The following is a 27,143-nucleotide window of genomic DNA, read 5'->3' as shown; positions in this document are numbered from 1 at the left end:
ATTTTCAAATTTTTAAATTCTATTTCTTGTGCCGAAATGTATCAAATCAATCCGGAATGAATTTAAATTTTGCACACGAATCATAATTGACATAATCGAGTTGTTCTAATTTTCGGAATCAAAATCCGAATCCGATATCAATCAAGTCAGCCTTCGTTCAAACTTATAAATATTTCAAATCTCCAACTCTTCCAACTTTTGCCAAAATGCGCCGAATTGCCCTACGGACTTCCAAATCCAAATCCGGACATACTCCTAAGTCCGAAACCACCATACGAAACTATTGAAACCATAAAAATTCCATTTCGGAGTCGTTTGCTCAAAGGTCAAACTTCGGTCAACTCTTTTCATTTAAGCTTCAAAATTAAGAATTGTTCTTTCAATTAAATCTCGAATCATCTGAAAACCAATCTCGACCACACACGCAAGTCATAATATATATTACGAATCTTCTCGAGACCTTAAACCGCTGAACGGGGCGCTAATTCCTAAAATGACCAGTTGGGTTGTTACACTTTGTATGAAAATCCCCTCCTAAAATCTCCTCCCGTCGAGTTTAGGATTCAAAATGTGATAAAATGAGACTAAGTCTCGAAATCCCATCCTTTTGTTCAGTTATAGAAGTTCGCAAATGCGACCATTTGATCGCAAATGCGATGCCTGCTGAGCCCAAGGAATGTCCCAAAAGTGACACAGACTTCGCATTTGCGAAGTAAGACCACTATGCATAAGCGATCCCTTGATCGCAAATGTGGTCAACCCTGCCCAGATGTCCCATCGCAAATGCAATCCAAAAGTCCGCAAAAGCAAACACCCTAGCCCCAGCCAACCTCGCAAATGTGATACCCACCTCGCAAATGCGAGGTCTCCAAATGCGAAAAGGATCTCGCATTTGCGAGACCTGCAGCATCAGCCCTAAAACCAGCAATATCTTAAATAGTTCAAATCACTTTGACTCGCATCCGAAACACATCCGAGCCTCTAGAGGTCCACACCGAATATCCATACAAGTCTAAAAACGTCATACGAACTCACTCGCGAACTCAAAATACCAAGATAATATCCGGAACCACGAATAAGACACCAAAACACATAGAATTTACAATGAAACTCAAGAATCGCTACAACCACAACCAAGAGTCTGATTCCTACCAAAACAACTCCAAACTTTGCACATAAGTTCCAAATGATAAAAAAGTCAACCCATGGTCAAACTTAGAAAATTTCTAAACCTTCAAATTGCCGACTTTCGGCAAAAAGAGCCAAACCAACCTAGGACCCTCTGAAATCCAATTTCGAGCAACCTAAGTCCAAAATTACCATACGAACCCATTGGAACCATCAAACCACCATTTCGGGGCAAACAACCATCCCCTCAAGTCTTAAAATCACAAATACACATACGGAAAGTTTCAAAAGGGGAAACATGACTCAAACACACAAAACGACCGGTCGGGCCGCTACACGTGCTACCCATTCTTGGATGTACTCAACAACTACAAGTATAGTAAAAGATAGCTATAATATTATGTTTACTTATTTGATTACGATATTTACTCATCCTATTAGCTACACTTAGAATATTAAATCTAGCTAACAATCAAAATAACCATTTAACGTGTTGCTCTTGTAATTCAAATAACTCGCCTTGATATTTATGCCTTTAGACGCGTTCTTGTAGTCGGATTAATTTATTAGGTTCGATATGCATTGGACTAAGTAAAATAACTCACATTTGAGTAACCATAACTTGTGAAAAATTTAATTGAGTCTAGTATAATTTTATGAGACGTTTGATTCCCTTGCTATTCTTTCTTTCGTTCCGTTTCATACTTAAGCTAATTGATTTTGTACATAATTAAGCATCATAAATTTAATTGTAAGTTGTATTTACATTTATTTAAATTAAACTAACTAGAATACTTTATTACGTAATGTATATTTTTTAACCTCTTTATTACATTAAAAAATAATCCTTTATCATATATTTTGATAAGCGTTTTCTATATTCTTATTTCTTAAACCGATTCCTTAAAGTCAATAGTTATTTTGTTCATAGTACATACCAAGGTTATTAATTCAAAGATAATTTAATTTTTCACTTTTGATCAATCGTTTTCTAAACAAGTCTTTCTTATATTTTATCTATTTATTCAAAAATAATTGTCCTTAAACATAAATCAAAATTCTTTTAATTAAAATTTATTTGGTTAATTTTTAAATACTTTACTCATTAATACACATTCTTTACATTTCATCAGTAATCAAAAAATATAATTTTTTATATACATTATTCACACCCTTGTACATATTCTATTACACATAACTGTTTATATTTTTATCCTGTGACACTCATATTTAATCACTCTTCATTCAAATTATTTTCATAATTCTTTGAAATAATAATTAGAGATTTTCTACATAATCCCTCCTTCATTTGATCAAGTCCAGTCGGTAATCATACTTTGTGGATCTTGAAGGATGCCAAACCCATTCCCCTTGAGATAACTTGAATCCTTGCCGATCTCAACAGTTTTCGCAGACCAAAACCAGAAGTCTTACATAGCATAATTTAGATGGCAAGTGTGCATTATACTAGATGGCGACTCCATAACTCCAACTATTCTTGTATAGTCTTATAAGTTATATTTTATTTTAACCTGTGCAAAATACGGTGTAACAGGCATTTTTCAAATGGGGCGTCGTATGAGGTGCCGAAATTCCAAAGTGGGGCGCCATTTGAGGCGTGAAGTTACGCCGCCTAGAATCGTCTAAGGCACATCAATTTTGCGACTTAGCATCGTCTAAGGCACAACAATTTTGCAGCCTAGCATCTTCGTTCTTTTCGTGCTCTACTTCATTGTTTTTTATACCTTTTTGGGTAACTTTTTCTCTATTTCGCATTCAAATGTTCTTATACATAAAATCAAATCAATTAAGCTCAAACATCACATAAATTATTATTAAAACCTCAAAATGTACTGCAAGTAATATCATAAATTATGAAATTATAGCTAAACGTCAATATATAAATACGAAAAATAAGTCAGAAAACATCATCAACTGCAGAAATAATGCACCAATTTCCAAATCCCGATAATATGATGTCATGAGCTAATGAAGTAGAGTACAACATAGTCTCAAATACGAAAGTACTATCTGGAACAAGGAAATAATAGAGTAGATAGGATGGGGACTCCATAAGCTACAAATCCAAGAGCAGCAGCTCACCGGGAAGTCACTAATAATGCTCCAAGGCAATCTCCTGATTGGGTTTAGCACCAACACCCGGATCTACACAAAAATATACAGAAGCATAGTATGAGTACAAAAATCAATATATGCTCAGTAAGTATCAAGTCTAACCCCCAACGAACTAGTAACAAGTTTTTGAAAAATACATTCACTTTTCATAACATGATAATTCATAAAGCACACATAATTACAGAGAAACAGCCAAAAAATAGAGATATAAATAATAAGGTACACAGTTAAGAAAGAAAATAACAAACACTCTTAAGCTAAAATAATCAAAAGCATAAATCAAGGCACCAAATTCGCATATAAGGTAATATGTAACATCTAGCATTGATATGAATTCTTCTTACATAAATCTAGAATATCCATGCATAATAAAGGCTAAATATTTACCTCAACGGACACCTCTCTGGTGTCTAATAACACTGCGCACACATGGCCAATGTAGCATGTTAATCACACGACTCTGGAAGATAGATCCAAGCCCATGCACCCGAGCATTTTAGCTCCATAATGAATCATTAATATCTTATAAATCATTCATCAACCACATGGAATGAAATATCGTTCCATAATCTTAACAACCGCACGGAATGTAGTGATGTATGCATGTATACAACTATGACTTCAGCTATAATATGAATCCAACATACAAAATAGCCCACCATATCTAAATAAGAAATCAAAAGCCTAGACATGATCGTTAGCATGAATGAATTTGCTCACTAGTCGTATAAACAATTAAAGCATATAACAAGAAGAACACATCTCATATAAGTCACAAAGAACAATTAAAGCATATAACAAGAAAAACACATATGATATAACATTGGTACCTGCATATACATTTTTTTACCTCGCATATACAGTCAGACCTCTCTATAACAGCATCCCTATATAACAACACTTTACTATAAAAGCCAGGCTATTTTCGGAACCAATTTTCATGTTATGTTATAATATATATTCTCTATAATAGCACTTCGCTATAACATCCAAAAATATTCGAAACAAACGGGGTTGTTATAGAGAGGTTTGACTGTACACTACCCGCAAACACGTAGTATTTTATATATAAGTCCATTTTAGGAATATTTTCTCAAATTGAGGTTAGACAGGATACTTACCTTATCTGAAGTAGGATTTAACTTTCCAAAATGCCTTTTCCTTTAAACTCGACCTTCAATCGTCCAAAATCTAGCCAAATAATACTCAACAAGGTCAAATAAAGTTATAGGAATTAAATCCAAATAATAAAGCCTCGATCTTTAATCAAATCTCAAAAGTCAACAAAAATTCAACCCGGGATCACATGGTCAAGACCTGGAACAAAAATCGAATTCCATTAATCCATAACCTCACGAGTCCAATTATATTATCAGTTTCCAAATTCGAGTCCAAATCGGAGTTCAAAATCTCAAAATACACTTTTTAACTTTCAAGTCAAAATCTCTCTTTTCTTATCCTAGATTACTTATTTTCCGCACAAAATCGAATGTAGATTCATGATACATTCATAGATCTTGTTCAGAATCACTTACTCTACGAATGTAGATGAAATCTCCTTCAAAAATTATAACGACCCGTCGGGTCGCTTTGTATATTTAAGCCCATTTTTCCCTATTTGATACTTTCCGTATATTTGTATATTACTTTACGACATGCGGGATGGTTAGTTCGTTCTCGGGATGGTTTTGGAGTGAATTGGAATATATAGTTCTATTATTGGAAGCTTAAGTTGTAAGAGTTAACCAAGGTTTGACTTTTGAGTAGGTGACCTTGGATTGGTGATTTGATGGTTCCAATAGGTTCATATGATGATTTTGTACTTAGGTGTATGTCCGGATTTAGATTTGGAGGTTCCTATGGTGTTTTGGCTAATTATCAAAAGTTGGAAAGTTGAAGATTTGGAAGGTTCATAGGTTTGACCAGGAGTTAACTTTGATGATATCGGGTTCGTATTGTCATTATGTGACTTGAAATAGGTTTGTTATATCATTTGAGACTTGTATTAAAAGTTTGGATGTAATCCTGATTGGTTAAGCATGAATCGGATGCTTGGTTTGAAGTTTAGAAGCTTATGAACTTAAGAGAAGTTCAATTTCTGGTTTGATCGTCGATTTATAGATGTGTGATGTTATCATATGTGTTTGGAGGCTTTGGATAGGTCTGGGTAGTGTTTATGGACTTGTTGGTGTGATTAGATGGGGTTCCAGGTGGCTCAGGTGAGTTTCGGACCACCCGAAGATTCAGTGATGTTGCAGATTTTCTGCTGGTGTCTGGTGTGCTTCGTGATTGCGAAGGCTTAATTGGAGGTATGCTATTTTTGTTCTTTGCGCTCGCAGATAGAAAGTCGCATTTCTGATGGTATGTAGTCGTTGGTCGTCGCGTTCGCAGCTATGGGCACGTGTTGGCATAGAGGTAGGGCCCGTTGGGTGTTGGCTGGAGGTTAGCCTTCGCGTTCGTGAGAAGGGCCTTGTGTTCGCGTAAGCTTGGGCGCCTGTGCATCGCGTTCGCGTGGTCTCTACCGCATTCGGTAGGGTCTTTTGAGGTAGTGTCATGACCCGAAATTCCAACCGCGGGGTCGTGATGGCGCCTAACGTCCACTTGCTAGGCAAGCTAACATTAGTGCACAACTAATCATTTTAACCCCATTTGAAAGCAATATAATAAGAATTAAAGTTGTAGAATTTCAAAGTAGATATAATAACTCCAACGCTGACTAGCCAAAACTCAGATTCTGGTGTCACAAGTACATGAGCATATTAAAAGTGCTACAACCAATGTCTGAATAAAAAATACAATTGTTCGAAACAAAATAAACAGTAAAACTAGATAAGGAAGGGGACTTCAGGGATTGCGATCGCCATGCAGGTCTACCTCAAGTCTCCAGATATAGATATAACACGAGCAGAAACTCCCCTAAACACCGCTGGGACCAACACCAGAATCTGCACAAGAAGTGTAGAAGTATAGTATGAGTAGAACCGACCAATGTACTCTATAAGTGTCGAGTCTAACCCCGACGAGGTAGTGACGAGGCTATGACAAGACACCTACTAAAAACATGTACACATATATACATAAATAATTGGAAATAACAAGTAAAGCATTTAAAATAATAATGGAGACGGAACATGTAAAAAGGGAGTAGAATTGGAACAGTAAGTACAAAATCAACAAGTAGTCTCCTTCCGAATCGGAGGTGCACTAACCATAGGTAAAGGTTGTTGTGACTGCTGACCCTGGAACTGACCATGTCGACCTGAATAACCACCTTGATAACTCTGAATCGGAGGTGCACTAACCATAGGTAAAGGTTCGTTGTATGCTAGTTGCTCAGGATGAGACCCATACGAACCACAACTGCCCGAAGCACCGTGTGATACCTAAAGCGCTGACTGAATTGTCCTGCCGGGATGGCCTCCACCAAATGATCCCTTGCCTCCAGACGAGGCACCATCGAAACCACCAAAGTGACGAGGCCTATTCTCAGGTTCCGCCTCTCTACCCTGACCACGAATCTTCTCGATCCGCCTAGCAATCTCTACAACCCGAGTAAAGGAAATATCATCCGCGGTCTCTCTAGCCATCAAAAACCGGATACCATAAGTAATACCGTGACATTGGCGATGCTGGGATTGCTAAGACTAGAGTGGAGAGGTTCATTGGGTTATGTCCCCAGCAGGGTGGTGTCCTTTCTCAATGCACAACGGATGGTTGAGAAGGGGTGCTTGGCATACTTAGCTTATATGAGGGATGTTAGTGCTGATACTCCTACCGTTAAGTCAGTTTCGGTAGTGACAAACTTTCCAGATGTGTTCCCAGTAGACCTACCGGCCATGCTTCCCGATAGAGATTTTGATTTTGGTATTGACTTGGTGTCGGGAACTCAATCTATATCTATTTCACCATATTGCATGGCACCGGTGGAGTTGAAGGAGTTAAAAGAACAGCTTCAGGAGTTGCTCGATAAGGGTTTTATCATATCGAGTGTTTTGCCTTGGGGTGCTCCAGTTCTATTTATGAAGAAGAAAGACGGATCTATGAGGATGTGTACAGACTACAGGCAGTTGAACAAAGTTATAGTCAATAATAAGTACCCACTACCGTGTATTGATGATTTGTTTGACCAGCTTCAGGGTGCTAAGGTGTTCTCGGAGATTGTCCTGATATCGGGATATCATCCTTAGTCTCTCTACCCATCTGATATCGGATACCATAAGTAAGGCCATCAAGAAATATCCACAACCCTCTCCATCTCATTAGGGAGCAAGACAACTGCATGGCGAGATAAATCCATGAATCTGGTCTTGTACTCAAAACGACTTATCATGTCCTCACAGGTAGTGGCAGGATTGTTATAGCACCCCGAAAAATTTTGAAGTACTTAAGCGCTATTAAGAAAGTTGATGTGTGCTAATTATATTATTTTGTATGTAGACGAAGGTTATTAATATGATGGATATCAATTAGATATTATAATAAGTGTACAAGGCATATTATAAGTGACGTGGGGTCTAAGAAGAGGCCTAAGTCTAAGTCAAGTTGGAAAATTACATGATAGACTAAAGTTCCAAACGAGTGCGCACAATATCAAACTTTGGATGAGCATATCTACATATATATAAGGAGTTATGTGATGAACAACATATCAAATGTAACATCTTCGAGTCTAGTTTTGAATGCTTCAAACCGTTCATCATTTGGACACTCCTACAAGAAGTTATGACCATATTGCCAAAGGTTGGCAGACTGTGACACTACCGCGCCTTCCAGAACACTTCAAAATTTCGTTTGTAGGCACATTTTTCACTGTTGCGCCACGCCCCGCGGCACCCCATACGGCACGGCTGTGCAAATTGTGGTTTTGTTTTTATAACCCGACCTCATTTCGTTAAATAGACGCAATTGACCATTTCTTGAGCTAAAACCTAATATTTTTAGAGTGAGAGAGTGCCCTAGAGTGGGAAAGTGTTCCTCAACAATTGTTCTTAAGTTCTTGCTCAAATCTTGGAAGATTAACAAGGAAAACCCACAAGGTCTTCATCCTAAAGTTAAGATTCTACACCATAACCCTCAATCTCGAATTTTATCTAGAATTGGGTAATTAGTAAGATAATTTTTGGGCATGGGAGTTATTCATCTTGCATGCATGTGTTATCAAAGGGTGTAAGAAGATTGTTGAGATAAGAATGGTAGATAATGGGTTTGGGATGCTGGAATCCACCATAGGAGGACCTTGAAACCTTAATGCACACCTAGTATTTGATAAAATGCTCAAATGAGCTAGAACCATGATCATCCTCCTAATTTTGGTTCAATTTGTTATATTTCTAAAATAGATTGAAGTTGCTAAGAATTCTGGAATATTTTAGAGTTTAAGGAAGCTCAATTGAGGTATGTTGGCTAAACTCTTCTTTAAGAATTGAACCTCACATCACCCTTGTAAGTTCCAAGATGTTTATCATAAATCGATTATTCCGAATAAGCTTGTGACAAAGTATATGTTTGATTCGTGTTTCAAGTGCTCTTATTATGTTGTACTATTAATTGAGGTGTGTACCAACCTATGGATTTTGTATCTACATGTTGTGACTCCAATGACATATTTCATATAAAAGTTATTATGACAAATTGTGTAGATTTTATGTGCTTGGGATTACACCTCCACCCACATTTATTGGGATGAGGCGGCATGGCCGCTTTGTGTAGGATGTTGGTATTATTGTTACACCACAACCCGAATATACATTGGGGTGAGGCGGCATGGACGCTTTGTGTCAGATTTTTGGTATTTGTCACACCCCAAACTTGGGGAGCGCGACCAACGCTCAACCGAGAGAACTCGACCGAGCAAGCCTATTAGATTTCCTTCTACCCAAACTCATCCATGAATAAAGAGGAGATGTACTCCATTAATGATTCACTGAAAAGATTTTATTAATAACTTCCTTTTTTATTCTCATTAGCAGCTTCATTCATAATTTTCAAAATATTATGAGTTTATAGAATTAATGAAAAATATGATTTACAAATACCAACATTTCTAGTTCAATTCCCAACTTCAACCACAACCCACAACCTGTCTACGGAGCCTCTAAATACAATAGAAGAGTAATATGAAAATGCCGGGAACAAGGCCCCGGCTATACCTCAAAACACAGTACATGAGAAACAAAAGATACATGACCCCGAAATGAAGTGGGGCTCACCAAATCAACTGAAAAGAATGCACTGCTATCACTGATCAATGCCGCTTGTTGTAGAACCACCTGCATCCATTAAAGATGCAGCGCCCCCGGCAAAAGGGATGTTAGTACTATCGAATAGCACTAGTATGCATAGCTAAAAGTCCACTTTCAAAATAGAATACCCATATAAGAAAAGGCAACACATAGAAACAACAAGTCATAATCAACAATATCCAAATGTTCAGTTAAAACAAAATACTTTTCAAAATACGAACTTCATATACAATTTTGGTTGGGAGATCATTAGCACCGATATACCACCGTCTTTGTTAGCATGGAGTCCGATCACGCTCGATCGGCTAGGCCATCTCCCCACGAACAATGTGGTTGGACATGTGATGCGAAATAAAGTTGTTAGCAAGAGTAGTACCACCATATGCGCAATATGGCGTCTGATCTCCACCCGATCAGCTAGGCCGCCTTCCCACATATGCCGTACGGGTTGACTTTTCCAATCCACAAAGGTTCCAGATTCATCCCAATTAAGGGGAATAATATCATAATTTCCCAAAGGTTCCAATTTCATCCCAAATAAGGGGAATAATCACAATCCACACCTACACCGACACGTGTAATTTTAGGTATGGGCCTTATGACCTACCTTTCCTCGGTTTTGCTAATGATGCTCCCAAAAACATTTTTGATTTGATTTGTAAATAGAAATATCATAAATACAATTGTACTCACCTCAACATCTTTCACATTGTATAAATTCTCATTAGTATTCCCAGTCATTCACAACGACAATATTTCCTTGGCTCATTAGGCCATTCACAAGATTCTTTATTCCTGACACGATGGTCGTATTTCATATTCCACACTTTCACCTCTTTCAATTTCAAAGATCACCATCAAGTATCAACATATAGGATATTTCAGAAATCATATACTTCAAATCCATTTGAAATGGAAACTTCAAACACAAATGGTTTCTTCCCAAATAATGAGGCATACCATCCAACAATAGAAACACACATGAAAATCATAAACAAGCAATACACCATTTATTCTTACAATGCTCTTCCCTAGCAATGACAATGTACCAGTTCAACACATGAGTATATAGAACTCGAATCACACTAGATATATTTATAAAGCAAAGCATTAGTTAAAGCAACCACTGATGGGCATGAATTGAGTACAAAAGCTTTTAGGTAATTCTATCTTCAAAGTCATTTTTAAACAATTGAGTCGAGGCTCATTTCACATTCTCTATCGCATCTTCTCAAATCATTTGCACTAATAGACACAATCATAACTTAAATTCTTGGCACGTTAGCCACACTCTATATCCTCAATTAACTTATTTCACTTCCAACTATCTTTATAGATTATCAACAATAAGACATTTCCAAATCAAGACTTTAGGTACATATATGAGCAATTAAGAGTCTTAAGAATATTGAAATTTTCTCACACAATTTGGCATACTATCTTTCATTGAAACATGACTCAAATCCATAACCTTTTAATACGCAACCCATACTTTGAAACTTACGGAAACATTATGGAATTCAATTCCAAGAGAGAAAGTTTAGCCAACATACCTCAATTGAGCTTCCTTAACTCTAGAATGATCCGGAATTCTTAGCAATCCCGATCTATTTTGAGACATAACAAAATGTAACAACAATTAGGAAGATATCCATGGTCTCAGCTCTTTTAAGCATTTTATCACAACACTAGGTGTGCAAATTTAACTACAAGGTTCCTCTATAAGATTTCCTTCACTCCACAACCCAATACTTACTTATTTCGGCTCAACAATCTTCTCACAATTCTTATTGATACATGCATTATAAATAATAATCTCATACCCATGAATCATACTCCTAATCAACCATCTTCTACCCAAATTCGAAATTGAAAACTAGGGTATGGAACCTTACCTCTTAGATGAAGAACTTGTGGGTTTTCCTTGTTAATCTTCCAAGATTTGAGCAAGACTTGATGAATAATTAGCCTAGGGTTTCCTCTCTCTCTAAAACACTCTCCCTTCTCTCTAAAACATCAAAAATTTTGCTCAAAAATTACCCTTTGCGTGTATTTAACGAAGTAGGGTCGGGTTTTAAAAACCCAAAAATGGAGCTCCAGAACAGGTTTTGCGGTCGCATATGCGACCGCATAATGGATATGCGGACCGCATAATTACAGACCAAAATGATCAAAAAGATGTCAGTGTATGCGGTCACTATGCGGTCCGTATAACTGTTATGCGATCGCATAATGCATCGCATAACAGTTATGCGGTCGCATAGACGACCACATAATTGCCCCTAGACTGGACCTTCTCCTGCTCACTTCTGCGGCCATTATGCGGCCCGCAGAGTGATTATGTGGTCGCATAATGGACCGCATAAACGCGCTTTTTTGCCAAAGATTTTTCTTTACTTTTCGGTGCATTGTTCCATCCTCAAACACGTAAGCCTACTCCGGCACCACGAAACCTTGAATTCACTTGCGAAATTTACGGGGCTTTACACTGAAATACTTCAAAATATTTCCGGGGTGTTACAGTATTATTATTGCACCTCCACCCCACCTATATATTGGGGGTGAGGTAGTATGGCCGCTTTGTGTAGGTTTTGTTCCTGTGGTTACACCTCCACCCGCATACATTGGGGTGAGGCGGCGGGGCCGCTTGAGTAGAGTTGAGGTATTATTCTTGCACCTCCATCCGTACACATTGGGGTGAGGCGGCGGGGCCGCTTTGTATAAATATGGTTACAAAGGATCTCGTCTTACAATTTATATATGATATTGAAAGCTCTTGATAAATTTGCTTTGGCTTAAACTTCTATCTATGTTATTCCATTGTCAACCTGATTCATAATATTCATGTTATATTTCCAAGTTCCTGATTTGGTGTATGGTTTTCATACTAGTACTATTTGACATGTACTAATGTCCCTTTTGCCGGGGGCACTGCATCTTTAATGGATGCAGGTGGTTCTACTACGGAGGATATTGACTAGTGATAGCGGTACTCATTCTTCCCAGCTGACGTGGTGAGCCCCATCTTACACCGGGGTTGTGTATCTTTGTTTTGTGTGTATTACTACATTTTTAGGTATAAGCGGAGCCTTGTTACTGGCACTATCATTGTACTATTTGGTATCTTTAGAGGCTCCATATACATAGTGTGGGTTGTATATGGGTGTTGGAATGTTAAACAAGTTGTGTTGTGATTGAATCACTTTTTCCACTTTGAACCATAGAGGTGTGTGTGTGTTTTGAGACTTATTAAATGAAGTAATTAATGGTAATGAATTTGGTATTGTCTACATGATCTCTTTGTTGGTTAATTAACAAATTTATGTATACTCTTTAAATCATGGGTGAGTTGGGTAGAAAGTATTCAACAGGCTTGCTTGACCGGGTTCACTCGGTTGAGCGCCGGTCGCACTCCCAGAGTTTGGGGCGTGACAAACTTGGTATCAGAGCCTAAGGTTTTAAAGTGTCCTAGAATGTCTTGGAGCTGTATCTAGTAGAGTCCTTATTATCGGTGTATTGTCGACCACATCTATAAGTTGGAGGCTATTTGGACATTTAGGAATAATACCCTTCTTTGATGATCTTAATCGTGCGACAAAGCTAATTGTAAGATTGTTCCTCCTTTAACTCGTGCATTGCTCTAATTATCAGCACATGGCACCTAAGAAGAAGGTAAGAACTGGCTAGAGTGCCAATGTTATCCCAGGAGTGGCGGTTGATTCTATAATTGATAATGCGGCTGAACACCCGAGGGGTGAGGATATTCCCCTAATTACTACACCGCCTGATTCTACTATTCCTGCTCGGGCTACGCCAGTTCCTACACCTGACGAGGGTGCAACAAATCCCCCAACTGATATTTTGGTTCCTCCTCCAGCCCCAGTTTCCGGTCAAGGTGTTTTCGATGGGGATCTTAGGGGAGCCATACAGATGTTGTCACAGATAGTGGCTTCTCACGCCCAGAGATCGAGTGTTGGGCCTACTTCTTCCAGCCAGCCAGGGGAATCTACTAGTTCCAGGTTGAACAAGTTCCTTCAGTTAGATCCTCCAGTGTTCACATGTACTAATCCTGAGGAGGACCCCCGTGACTTCATTGATGAGATGCACAAGACTCTCCGGGTTATGCATGCTACTGAGACGGAGGGAGTGGAGTTGGCCTCCTACCGCCTGAAGGAGGTGACCTATTCATGGTTTGAGTTGTGGGAGGAGTCCCGTGAGGAGGGGAGCCCTCCAGCGAGGTGGGGTGAGTTCACAGATGCCTTTATGGATCACTTCTTGCCGGCTGAGACCAAGGCGGCTCGTGCCACTGAGTTTGAGAGCCTGAAGTAGGGTAGCATGAGTGTGTGGGATTATCACATGGAGTTCGCGCTCCTGTCCAAGTATGATATTCATAGGTCGCCCACTATGGAGGCCAGGGTGCGCCGGTTTGTACAGGGCCTTAGCCCCTTGGTTACTAATGAGGCCGTTATAGCTGCCTTGAATTCTAATATGAACTATGGTAATATGGTGGAGTTTGCTCAAACTACAGAGAATCGTAAACTGAAAAATAGAATGGAGCATGAGGGTAGCAGCAAGGCCCGGTCTGCGAGCAACTTTGGTGGTTCTTCCGGTGGTGGTAATGCTAGGTCGGCATTTAGAGGAGGGTCATCATGTCCATCTCAGTCGTTCGCCTAGTCTTTGATGAGTACACAACCATCAGGGCCTAGTCAACAACAGTGGAGTCGTTTCAGGCCCAGTCAGGGAAACATGGGACCCCACCAGCAGGGTCGATCCGTAGGGAGGTTCCAGCAGCAGCGGAGGCCCCCATGCCCTAAGTGTGGGAGGATGCACTATGGGGTCTGCTTTATGGACCTACCTATATGCTATGAGTGCGGTATGAGGGGTCACATTTAGAAGGATTGCCGCTCGTCTCGCCGGACCATGGACAGAGGTATGGCGCATCCAGCTAATTCTGCAGCTACTGCATCCACAACATCTCTTCCAGCTGGAGGCACTCCAACGCTTGCAGGGCGTGGTGCAGCTAGGGGTGGTACCCAGAACTCGGGAGGGGCCAGCAAATTTTATGTTATGCGGAGGCGTTGCGATTCAGAGGATTCTCCAGATGTTGTCACAGATATATTGACTGTCCAATCTCAATATGTGTATGATCTTATTGATCCTAGTTCCACTTTGTCCTATGTCACACCTTATTTTGCTATGGAATTTGGGATAGAACCGGAATAGCTTCATGAGCCGTTCTCTGTATCTACTCTGGTTGGTGAGTCTATTGTGGCTGCACGGGTTTATAGAGATTGTGTTGTCACGGTGCTTGGTCGAGATACCATGGCCGATCTCATTGAATTGGGGATGGTTGATTTTGATGCAATAATGGGGATGGACTGGCTTTACTCATATTTTACCAAGCTTGATTGCCAAACTAGAACTGTGAGGTTTGAATTTCCAAATGATTCAGTGATTGAATGGAAGGGGGATAACGTGGTGCCGAAGGGTAGGTTTATTTCTTACCTTAAGGCCACGAAGATGATTAACAAGGGGTGTATCTACCATTTAGTCTGAGTTACGGACACCTATGTTGAGGCACCTACACTTGAGTCTGTGCCAGTTGTGAATGAATTTCCGTAGGTCTTTCCGAATGAACTCCCTGGGATTCCACCAGACAGGGAGATTGATTTTGGGATTGATGAGATGCTAGGCACACAACCTATATCTATTCCACCTTACAGAATGGTACCAGGAGCTAAAGGAACAATTGAAGGATTTATTAGAGAAGGGTTTCATCCAACCGAGTGTGTCGCCTTGGGCACACCGGTTCTCTTTGTAAGAAAGAAAGATGGGTCACTACGGATGTGTATTGACTACCGGCAGCTCAACATGGTCACAATCAAAAATAAATACCCACTACCAAGTATAAATGACTTGTTTGATCAATTGCAAGGTGTCAGATACTTCTCCAAAATTGATTTAAGATCCGGGTATCACCAACTAAAGATCAGGGAGCATGATATTCCGAAAACAGCTTTTAGAACCCGGTATGGGCACTTTGAATTTCTGGTGATGTCTTTTGGGCTAACAAATGCCCTGGCAGCTTTCATGGATCTTATGAATCGAGTCTTCAAGATTTTCCTCGACTCCTTTGTGATAGTGTTCATTGACGATATTCTTGTATATTCACAAAGTCGAGAGGATTATGCCAATCATCTCAGGATAGTTTTACAAACTCTATATCAAAACAAGTTGTATGCAAAGTTTTCCAAATGTGAATTTTGGCAGGAATCTGACGCATTTTTGGGTCATGTCGTCTCTAGAGAGGGAATTATGGTTGATCCTTAGAAGATTGCGACTGTGAAGAATTGGCCTGCGCCAACAACTCCAACAGAGATTTGCAGTTTCCTAGGCTTAGCAGGGTATTACAGAAAGTTTGTAGAATGGTTCTCAACCCTTGCCTCTTCGTTGACTAAATTGACGCAGAAGGCGAGTAAGTTTCAATGGTCTGATGCTTGTGAAAGGAGCTTCCAGGAGCTGAAATCAAGATTGACTACGGCGCCGGTGTTGACCCTACTAGAGGGTACATATGGTTTTGTGGTGTATTGTGATGCTTCAAGGATCGGGCTTGGGTGTGTATTAATGCAATGTGGCAAGGTTATAGCTTATGCTTCTAGGCAACTCAAGAATCATGAAAAGAATTATCCAACACATGACTTAGAACTTGCAACGGTGGTATTTGCATTGAAGATTTTGTGCCATTACCTTTATGGGGTCCATGTGGATATATTCACGGACCATAAGAGCTTTCAATATATTTTCAAATAGAAGGATTTGAATCTGAGGCAGAGAAGATGGATTGAGTTACTCAAAGATTACGACATTGATATCCTGTATCACCCAAGAAAGGCCAATGTTGTGGAGGATGCTCTTAGCCATAAATCTATGGGTAGTTTGACTCACTTGGAGGCATATCAAAGGTTGTTGGCCAAGGAGGTTCATCAGTTGGCTAGTTTGGAATTCATCTTGCGGACTCTAGTGAAGGAGGGGTAATTATGCAAAATAGGGCTGAATCATCGCTTGTTGTAGAAGTCAAAGAGAAGCAATACAATGATCCATTGTTGGTACAATTGAAGTAGGGGATTCATAAACATAAGACTATGACTTTTTCTCTTGGCATGGATGATGGTACACTAAGGTACCAAAGGCGGTTATGCGTTCCAGATGTGGAAGGTCTCCGGGAAATAATCATGACCGAGGCTCACACTTCTAGGTATTCCGTGCACCCGGGTTCTACAAAAATGTATCATGATCTCAAGGAAGTCTATTGGCGTAATGACATGAAGAGGAATATGACGTACTTTGTGGCAAGATGTCCGAATTGTCAGCAAGTAAAGGCCGAACACCAACGGCCCGCTGGGTTGGCACAGAATATAGAAATTCCAATGTGGAAGTGGGAAATGATTAATATGGACTTTGTAGTAAGACTACCGCACACTCCGCGCAAGTTTGACTCAATTTGGGTGATTGTGGATCGACTCACGAAATCAACACACTTCTTGCCAGTTAAATCTACCGACACAGCGGAACAGTATGCTCAGTTATATATCAAAGAAATATTCAGGTTGCATGGCACTCTAGTTTCTATCATTTCTTATCGAGGGGCTCAATTCACGGCTAATTTTTGGAAGAAATTTCAGAAAGGTTTGGGTACTCAGGTGAATCTTAGTACAGCCTTCCACCTACAGACTGACGGGCAGGCAGAGCGGACTATTCAAACACTTGAGGATATGATGCGCGCTTGTGTTCTTGATTTCAAGGGTAGCTGGGATAACCATTTGCCACTCATAGAATTTGCTTACAACAACAGTTATCATGCTAGTATTCAGATGGCACCATTTGAGGCTTTATATGATAGGAGATGTAGATCTCTCATTGGGTAGTTCGAGATTGTGGAGGCTGAATTGATAGGACCAGACCTCATGCATCAGGATATAGAGAAGGTCAAAATCATTAAGAAGCGATTACAAACTACTCAAAGTCATCAAAAGTCCTATTCAGATGTTCGTCACAGGGATTTGGAGTTCAAAGAAGATGATTGGGTATTCTTGAAGGTTTTCCCCATAAAGGGTGTAATGTGATTTAGTAAAAAGGGGAAATTGAGTCCGAGGTATGTCGGACCGTACAGAATCATTCAGAGGATTGGTCAGGTGGCGTACAAGCTGGACCTACCACCTGAGATGTCATTAGTGCACCTGGTATTTCATGTGTCTATGTTGAAGAAGGTAATTGGATATCTGTCGCTTATTGTGCCAGCTGAGACTATTGAGGTTAATGAAGAACTGACCTATGAAGAAATCCCAGTTGCCATTCTTGACAGGCAAGTCCGAAAACTGACAAATAAAGAAGTTACCTCCGTAAACGTGTTGTGGAGAAGTTAACAGGTTGAAGAAGCTACTTGGGAGGCCAAGGAAGAGATGAAGAAGAAATATCCTTATTTGTTTGAATAGCTATGTAATATTTCTATGAAATTGTCACCTATGAATTTTGTATCACTTGTACAGTTGATGTTAAAGGTGTTCCTTTCGAGTTATATGTTTTTTATGAGGCCATTGTTGGTGTTGTTTTGGTGTTATGTTATGCCATTGGATTATGTATATGTTGATAGGATGTGTTTCTGGGTTCTCTGGCAGGTGGATAGGCTCAGTTACAAGAGAAACTCTGCCGAAATTTCTGGAAAATTTGAGAGATAGTTAAAATTTTGGGGGCTTGAGGTATGTGAGAAAAGAGTAAAGTTATGTTCAGTGTTGGGGTCGACTCTACTTCTCATTCGTGGATGAATGATCCTAAGTGAGGGAGAATGTAGCACCTCAGAAAATTTTGAAGTACTTAAGCGCTATTACGAAAGTTGATGTGTGCTAATTATATTATTTTGTGTGCAGACGAAGGCTATTAATATGATGGATATCAATTGGATATGATAATAAGTGTACGAGGAATATTATAAGTGATGTGGGGTCTAAGAAGAGGCCTAAGTCTAAGTCAAGTTGGAAAATTACATGATAGACTAAAGTTTCAAACGAGTACGCACAAGACCAAACTTTGGACGAGCATATATATATATATATATATATATATATATATATATATATAAGGAGTTATGTGATTAAAAACCTATCAAATATAAGATCTTCGAGTCTAGTTTCTAACGATTCAAACCGTTTGTCATTTGGACACTTGTACAAGAAGTTACGACCAAATTACCAAAAGTTGGAAGAATGTGACACTACCGTGCCGCCCCATGCGGCGTGCCTGTGGGGATTTCCAGAACACTTCAAAATTTCGTTTCTAGTCACATCATTCACTGCCTCGTCGCGCCCCTCCGCGCTCCATGCGGCGCGGCTGTGCAAATTGTGGTTTTGTTTTTATAACCTGACCCCATTTCGTTAAATAGATGCAATGGACCATTTCTTGAGCTAAAACCTGATATTTTTAGAGTGAGAGTGTGCCCTAGAGTGGGAAAGTGTTCCTCAACAATTGTTCTTCAATTATTGCTCAAATCTTGGAAGATTAACAAGGAAAACCCACAAGGTCTTCATCCTAAAGGTAAGATTCTACACCCTAACCCTCAATCTCGAATTTTATCTAGAATTGGGTAATTAGTAAGATAATGTTTGGGCATGGGAGTTGTTCATCTTGCATGCATGTGTTATCAAAGGGTGTAAGAATATTATTGAGCTAAGAATGGTAGATAATGGGTTTGGGATTATGGAATCCACCATAGGAGGACCTTGAAACCTTAATACACACCAAGTGTTTGATAAAATGCTCAAATGAGCTAGAACCATGATCATCCTCCTAATTTTTGTTCTATTTGTTATATTTCTAAAATAGATTGAAGTTGCTAAGAATTCCGAAACATTTTAGAGTTTAAGGAAGCTTAATTCAGGTATGTTGGCTAAACACTTCTTTAAGAATGAACCCAACATCACCCTTGTAAGTTCCAAGATGTTTATCATAAATCGATTATTCCGAATAAGCTTGTGACAAAGATATATGTTCGATTCGTGTTTCAAGTGCTCTTATTATGTTGTACTATAAATTGAGGTGTGTACCAACCTATGGATTTTGTATCTACATGTTTTGACTCTAATGACATATTTCATATAAAAGTTGTTATACCAAATTGTGTAGAGATTGTGCTTGGGATTACGCCTTCACCCGCATTTATTGGGGTGAGGCGGCATGGCCACTTTGTGTAGGATGTTGATATTGTTGTTACACCACCACCTGCATATACATTGGGGTGAGGCGGCATGGCCGCTTTCTGTAGGAATTTTGGTATTGTTGTTGCACCTCCACCCCGCCTATATATTGGGGGTGAGGCGGTATGGCCACTTTGTGTAGGTTTTGGTCCTGTGGTTACACCTCCACCCGCATACATTGGGGTGAGGCGGCGGGGCCGCTTGAGTAGAGTTGTGGTATTATACTTGCACCTCCATCCGCACACATTGGGGTGAGGAGGCGGGGCCGCTTTGTGTAAAGATGGTTACAGAGGATCTCGTCTTACAATTTATATATGATATTGAATACTCTTGATAAATTTGCTTTGGCTTAAACTTCTATCTATCTTATTCCATTGTCACCCTGATTCATCAAATTCATGTTGTATTTCCTAGTTCTTGATTTGGTGTTTGGTTTTCATACTAGTACTATTCAACATGTACTAACGTCCCTTTTGCCAAGGGCGCTGCATCTTTAATGGATGCAGGTGGTTCTACTGCGGAGGATATTGACCAGTGATAGCGGTACTCATTCTTCCCAACTGACGTGGTGAGCCACATCTCATTCCGGGTGTCACACCCCAAAACCGAGGAGCGCGACCGGCGCTCAACCGAGTGAACCCGACTGAGCAAGCCTATTATATTTCATTCTACCTAGATTCATTCATGAATAAAGAGGAGATGTACTCCGTTAATCAAATACTAGAGAGATTTCATTAACCGCTTCCATTTCATTCCTATTAACAACATCATTCAATATTTCCAAAATAGTACGAGTTTATAGATTTAATGAAAAACATGTTTCCAAACACCAACAGTTCTAATCCAATTCCCAACATCAAATACCACCCACAATCTATCTACGGAGCCTCTAAGTACAACTAAAGAGTAATATGGGAATGCTGGCAACAAGGCCCCGGCTATACCTCAACCATAAAGTACATGAGAAAAAAAAGATACATGACCCCGAAATGAAGTGGGGCTCACCAAATCGGCTGAAAGGAGTGTACTGCTATCACTGATCAATGCCACCTGTTGTAGAACCACCTGCATCCATTAAAGATGCAGCACCTCCGGCAAAAGGGACGCTAGTACTGTCGAATAGCACTAGCATGTATAGCTAGAAATCCTCTTTCAAAATAAGAATGCTCATATGATCTATACGTGGAACACATAATATAATGTAATTGAAACAACTTGTACAAACAAGGACAACAAAAAGGGGCACCTATTGTCTGCATTAATAATGTGTCTCATTAGACCGTTCTTAGTGTTCACATATCATATTATACACTTATGCGTTTCATAGACCGTCCACAGTGTTTATTCATACCGTACATCTATACCTCTTATAAACAATGCACTTATGCGTTTCATAGACCATCCACAGGATTTCATATCACAATGGATTTCATAACACAATGTACTTATGCGTTTCATAGACCGTCCACAGGATTTCATAACACAATGTACCTATGCGTTCATAGACCGTCCATAGGATTTCATAACACAATGTACCTATGCGTTCATAGACCGTCCACAGGATTTCATAACACAATGTACCTATGCGTTCATAGACCGTCCACAAGATTTCATAACACAATGTACCTATGCGTTCATAGACCGTCCACAGGATTTCATAACACAATGTACCATGCGTTCATAGACCGTCCACAGAATTTCATAACACAATGTACCTATGCGTTCATAGACCGTCCATAGGATTTCATATCATAATGTACCTATGCGTTCATAGACCGTCCACAGGATTTCATGTCATAATGTACCTATGCATTCATAGACCGTCCATAGGATTTCATAACACAATATACATATGCGTTTCATAAACCGTCCATAGGGTTTCATAACACATTGGAAACAAAAGTACAAATACGTACATCTCATAACCGTTCACATCACATATCACCTAATCCGTACTTTCAACCACTTACAACATTATTATTTCATTGGCTCTCTTGGCCATACATATGATTCTTTATTCATGGCGCAATAGCCGTATTTTATATTCCACACTTTCATTTCTTCCCTTTCATAGATCATCATCATAATTATCAACAAGTAGAATATTCCGAAAATCACAACTTTAAGTTCATTAGTAATGAAGGCTTTAAACATAATCGATTTCTTTCCAATAAATGAAGTAAAATGGTTGGCAATCGAAGCACAAATTATAATCATACACAATTTCCACTCACGAATGTGTAAGAATGCAAAGCACATTGAAAATTACTTACAAAGCATAGCATTAGCTAAAACAGCCACATATGGGCATCACTTGAGTTCATAAACTTTTAGCCGATTATATTATCGAAGTCAATTTTGGAATAGTTGAGTAAAAGTTCATTTCATAACCTTTCTCACATTATTTCATTACATCGGCACCATTGGCCACAAGTATACCTTTCACTATTGGCACGTTGGCCATACTTTATATTCCCAATTCACTGATTTCACTTCCAACCATCTTTATAGGTTATCAACAATAAGACATTCCCAATCAAGACTTTAGGTACACATATGAGCAATTAAGAGTCTTAAGAATATTGAGATTTTCTCACATAATTTGGCATACTAGCTTTCATTTGAAATACGATTCAAAGCCACAACATTTTAATACGCAACCCATACTTTGAAACTCCCGGTAACATTATGGAATTCAATTCCAAGAGAGAAAGTTTAGCCAACATACCTCAATTGAGCTTTCCTTAAATTACTACAACGTTCCGAATATTCTAGCAATCCTAATCTCTTAGATGAAGAACTAGTGGGTTTCCTTTTTAATCTTCTAAGATTTGAGCAAGACTTGATGAATAATTAGCCTAGGGTTTTCTCTCTCTCTAAAACACTCTCCCTTCTCTCTAAAACATCAGAATATTTGCTCAAAAATGACCCTTTGCGTGTATTTAACGAAATAGGGCCGGGTTTTAAAAACCCAAAAATGAAGCTCCGGAACAGGTTATGCGGTCGCATAACGGTTATGTGGACTGCATATCGGTCGCATAATTGGTGTCCAAAATGACCAAAAAATTTGCATGAGTCTGCGGTCCGCATAACTATTTTGCGGTCGCATAGTACACTGCATAACAGTTATGCGGTCGCATAGTCGACTGCATAATTGCTTCCAACATACCCAAATAACTGCGTCACTCTGCGGCCATTATGCGGTCCGCAGAGTGATTCTGCGGTCGCATAATGGACTGCAGAAATGCACAGTTCCGCCAAAAATAATTCTTTACTTTCCCGTGCATTGTTCAACCCAAAAGGTCCGAGCCTAGTTCGGCACCATGAAACATTATTTTCTTTGCAAATTTTTACCGGGCTTTACACTTAAGTTCTTCGAAAAATTTCCGGGGTGTTACACCGGGGTTGTGTATCTTTGTTTTGTGTGTATTACTACATTTTTAGGTATAAGCGGAGCCTTGTTACTGGCACTATCATTGTACTCTTTGGTATCTTTAGAGGCTCCGTAGACATAATGTGAGTTGTATATGGGTGTTGGGAATGTTAAACAAGTTGTGTTGTGATTGAATCACTTGTTCCACTTTGAACCATGGAGGGGTGTGTGTGTTTTGAGACTTATTAAATGAAGTAATTAATGGTAATGAATTTGGTATTGTCTACATGATCTCCTTGTTGGTTAATTAACAAAGTTATATATACTCTTTAAATCATGGGTGAGTTGGGTAGAAAGTATTCAATAGGCTTGCTTGACCGGGTTCACTCGGTTGAGCGCCGGTCACGCTCCCCGAGTTTGGGGCGTGATAATTGTGCTTCGCGAACGTGAGGCTTGGGCTGCATTCGTGAAAGGTAGTGCTGGGCAGACTCATTTAAGTCCTAATTTCGAGATTTTAGCTCACTATCTCATATTTTTAACCCTAGACTTAGAGAGAGGCGATCTTTGAAGGAGACTTTCATACAAGACTTTGGGTAAATGATTTCTACTCATTTTTGGTATTATTTCAAGAATCTATATGGATTATTAGCACATAAAATATAGAATTTTGAGAAAAATTTGGGGGGGTTTCCTACTACTTAAGAGAGTGGACATTGGGGATTTGTGAGTTGATTTGGACTCAGTCTTAAAATCTAGTCACATATTTGGATTTGTGGGGTTATGAGTAGTCGGGATCTACCCCTTGACTCAGGTTTTGACCATGTAGGCATGGGTTGACCTTTTTGAAGGAGACTTTGGGTAAGTAATTTTTACTCAATTTTGGTATTATTTCAAGAATCTAAGTGGATTATTAGCACATAAAATATATAATATTGAGAAATATTTGGGGGGGTTTCCTACAACTTAAGAGAGTGGACATTGGGGATTTGTGAGTTGATTTAGACTCAGTTTTAAAATCTAATCACATATTTGGATTTGTGGGATTATGAGTAGTCGGGATCTACCCCTTGACTCGGGTTTTGACCATGTAGGAATAGGTTGACTTTTGTTGACTTTTTGGGAATTGAATAAAGATTGAAGCTTTATTGTTTGGAATTAATTCTAATGGCTTTGTTTGATGTTATTGAGTTATTTTTTTGCTAGATTTGATCCATTCAGATGCCAATTTGAGAGGCAAGGGATTTTTGGAGTATTGATTCTCGCGCTTTAAGGTAAGTATCTTGCCTAAGCTTGGTTTGAGGATAATTTCCTTGTTGGCTAAGATATGTGTTATATGTTGGGGTGACGCACGTGTGAACTGACAAGCGTATATGCTTGCATTGGTATCACTACATGTATGTGCCTTATTTTGCTATCATGCCTCTTTGATACCATGTTTTCTCCACATGTATGACTATGTGAGCTATTATTCATGCTACAAATGATTACTAGGCTTTTTACTTATCTGTTGGTACATGATAGAGCTATTTTTTCTATGTTTAGTTGTTTGCCTTAATTGTAGTCATATTTTCAGTCATGATGTTTATATCCGCGTATTATATCTCTGTCTATGTGCATTTTGTATATGTTATCTCCCATGTTGTTAATGTTCTTATTTGTGTGACACGGGCTTGAGCTGAGTTGTGGCACGTTGGTATATTTTGTGCGATATTTCTGATTATGGTACTGTGAGGCGTGAGTATATTGAGAATTAAGCGGATTGATGACTAGTATTGGGCCATTGAGCCGTGTTAATATTGATTGTGAGGAGACGTTTGCGTCCAGGCCCCATATTGGGTTGAGTGGCATTGATTGTTGAGTGTGATGTTGATTATGAGGGGACGTTGCGTCAGGCCCCATGTTGGGCTAATTGATATTGATCATTAACTTTTGATCTGATCAGTGCTTGGGCTAGGATCCGTCCCTCCGAAGTCAGGTATAATCCTGTGAGTGCAGGCACTTGATATATACTTAGTAAGGGGCATATGTCAGGCACTCGCACAATGCTGAGTGTGAGTGTATGTGATGATTCAGGAGCTTTGAGCCAAGTATCGTGAGTGTGCTGAGAGTACGATTGAAGGGTAATTGTGCCAGAGTGTTGTTGATTTTGGCATGAATACTTGTCATCCAAGCATAGAGTTGTATTTTCCTCATGCTATTTGATATCTGATGCCTTTAAAGTTGATTCCTTGACTGATATATTCTGAAAACATGCTTATTTTTCTCTTAATGTGATAGAGTTGAAATTGATATTATTGAGGTGCTATTCCTTTGTTATTATTTTGATGTTATTGTTGTCGTTGGTTGTTGGAAATGAGTATTGGACCTTGCCGAGCTCCTCACTTCTTCCAGATATTATTGATCATGGTAGCTGCTAGTGAGCTGGATCTAGACTATTTGGATATTTCAAGGTAGCATTGTCGTTCCGTTCGCAAGCCTTAAGTACCTTTACTTATTTCATGTTATTAATTTTTATTCTTTCGGACAGTATTGTATCTGACTCAAACATTGTATTTACTTATTCTATAGAGATCATGTACTCGATGACACCAGATTTTGAGATGTTTTTCAGTTGTACAGTGATTTGACTTCAGTTATTTATATTATTCGGCATTTGAGACTAGTTAATACTGGTATTTAAGTTTATTTATGCATATTGGTTGTTGGCTTGCCTATCAAGCGGTGCTAGGTGCCATCAAAGCTTCGGTGAGATTTTGGGTCATGACAAGTTGGTATCAGAATACTAGATTGATTAGGTCTCATGAGTCATGAGAAAGTCTAGTAGATTCTTATGGATCGGTACAGAGACGTCTGTATTTATCATCGAGAGTCTATAGGACAATAGGAAAACTTCTCTTTCTTTCATTCTCTGTGGTGCGAATTTGTTTATCCCTAAGTCTGAATCTTTGCTTTTTTCTATTCTCTCACATATGGTAAGGACGTGTTCATGTGGTTCAGCTGAGTAGGTGTTGGTACCCCAGGCCAAGGCCTTAAGAGGTCGGGCCCGAGGTAGAGGTGAGGGTGGAGCACACGTCGTAGCTAGGGGCTTGCCTGAGCAGCTACTTTAGAGCTACCAATAGCTTCTGTTGAGGAGCAGGTTCATGACTATGTGGGGCCGGAGGGACCAGTTCAGGTTCCCCAGGGTTTACTTGTTACACTAGTTGTTTAGGGGGCTTCGGTCCATATGGTGGGGTTGTTCGAAAGTTTGGCCAAGGCTGGGGCATTTCCTACTGTACCAGCTACTTCCTAGGCAGGGGGCGGAGCGCAGACTTCAAACCCCCGGGTGTTACCAGATATGGGAGTTCAGCCTATTGTTGTTGCGCAACATGAGGAGAGGCTGGCGATGTCAGCTGATAAGCTGAAGAAGCTAGATAAGTTCACGAAGCTGCATCCTCCTCACTTCAGCAGTACACCTTCAGAGGATGCCCAGGGGTTCTTGGGTCGTTCATGAGATTATGTGCAACTTGGGACTAGTTGAGTTCAATGCAGTTGACTTCACCATCTTTTCATACGTAGGATCCAGACGAGATGTGGTGGCAGATATATGAGCTGGGCAGGACAGCAGGATCCCCTCCTCTAAGTTAGGTTTAGTTCTCTAAGGTTTTTCTTGAGAAATTTGTGCCATGCACTATGAGAAAGGAGATGAGGAGGCAGTTTAAGCATCTTCAGCAATTCCAGATGTCAGTCACTGATTATGAGATCAGGTTTACAGAGTTGTCGCATCGTGTTACTATTTTGATTCCCTACGAAGAGGAGAGAATGAGGAGATTCATTGATGGTCTTCACCTCAGTATTCGCCTTGCTATTGCTAGAGAGATAGAGACTGAGGCTTTATTTCATTAGTTTATGTAGATAACGCATCCGCAATAAGGCTAGAGAGCTGATGCAGGGTAAGGACAAGAGGCCCCGACATTCAGGTAGCTTCGGTGGTGCCTCATCTGGAGGCCAAGGTCAATTTGGGAGAGGCAATTCTAGCAA

Source organism: Nicotiana tomentosiformis, chromosome 9 (genome assembly GCF_000390325.3).
Source record: "Nicotiana tomentosiformis chromosome 9, ASM39032v3, whole genome shotgun sequence".
Classification (NCBI taxonomy): Eukaryota; Viridiplantae; Streptophyta; class Magnoliopsida; order Solanales; family Solanaceae; genus Nicotiana; species Nicotiana tomentosiformis.
This window is presented reverse-complemented; position numbering follows the sequence as displayed.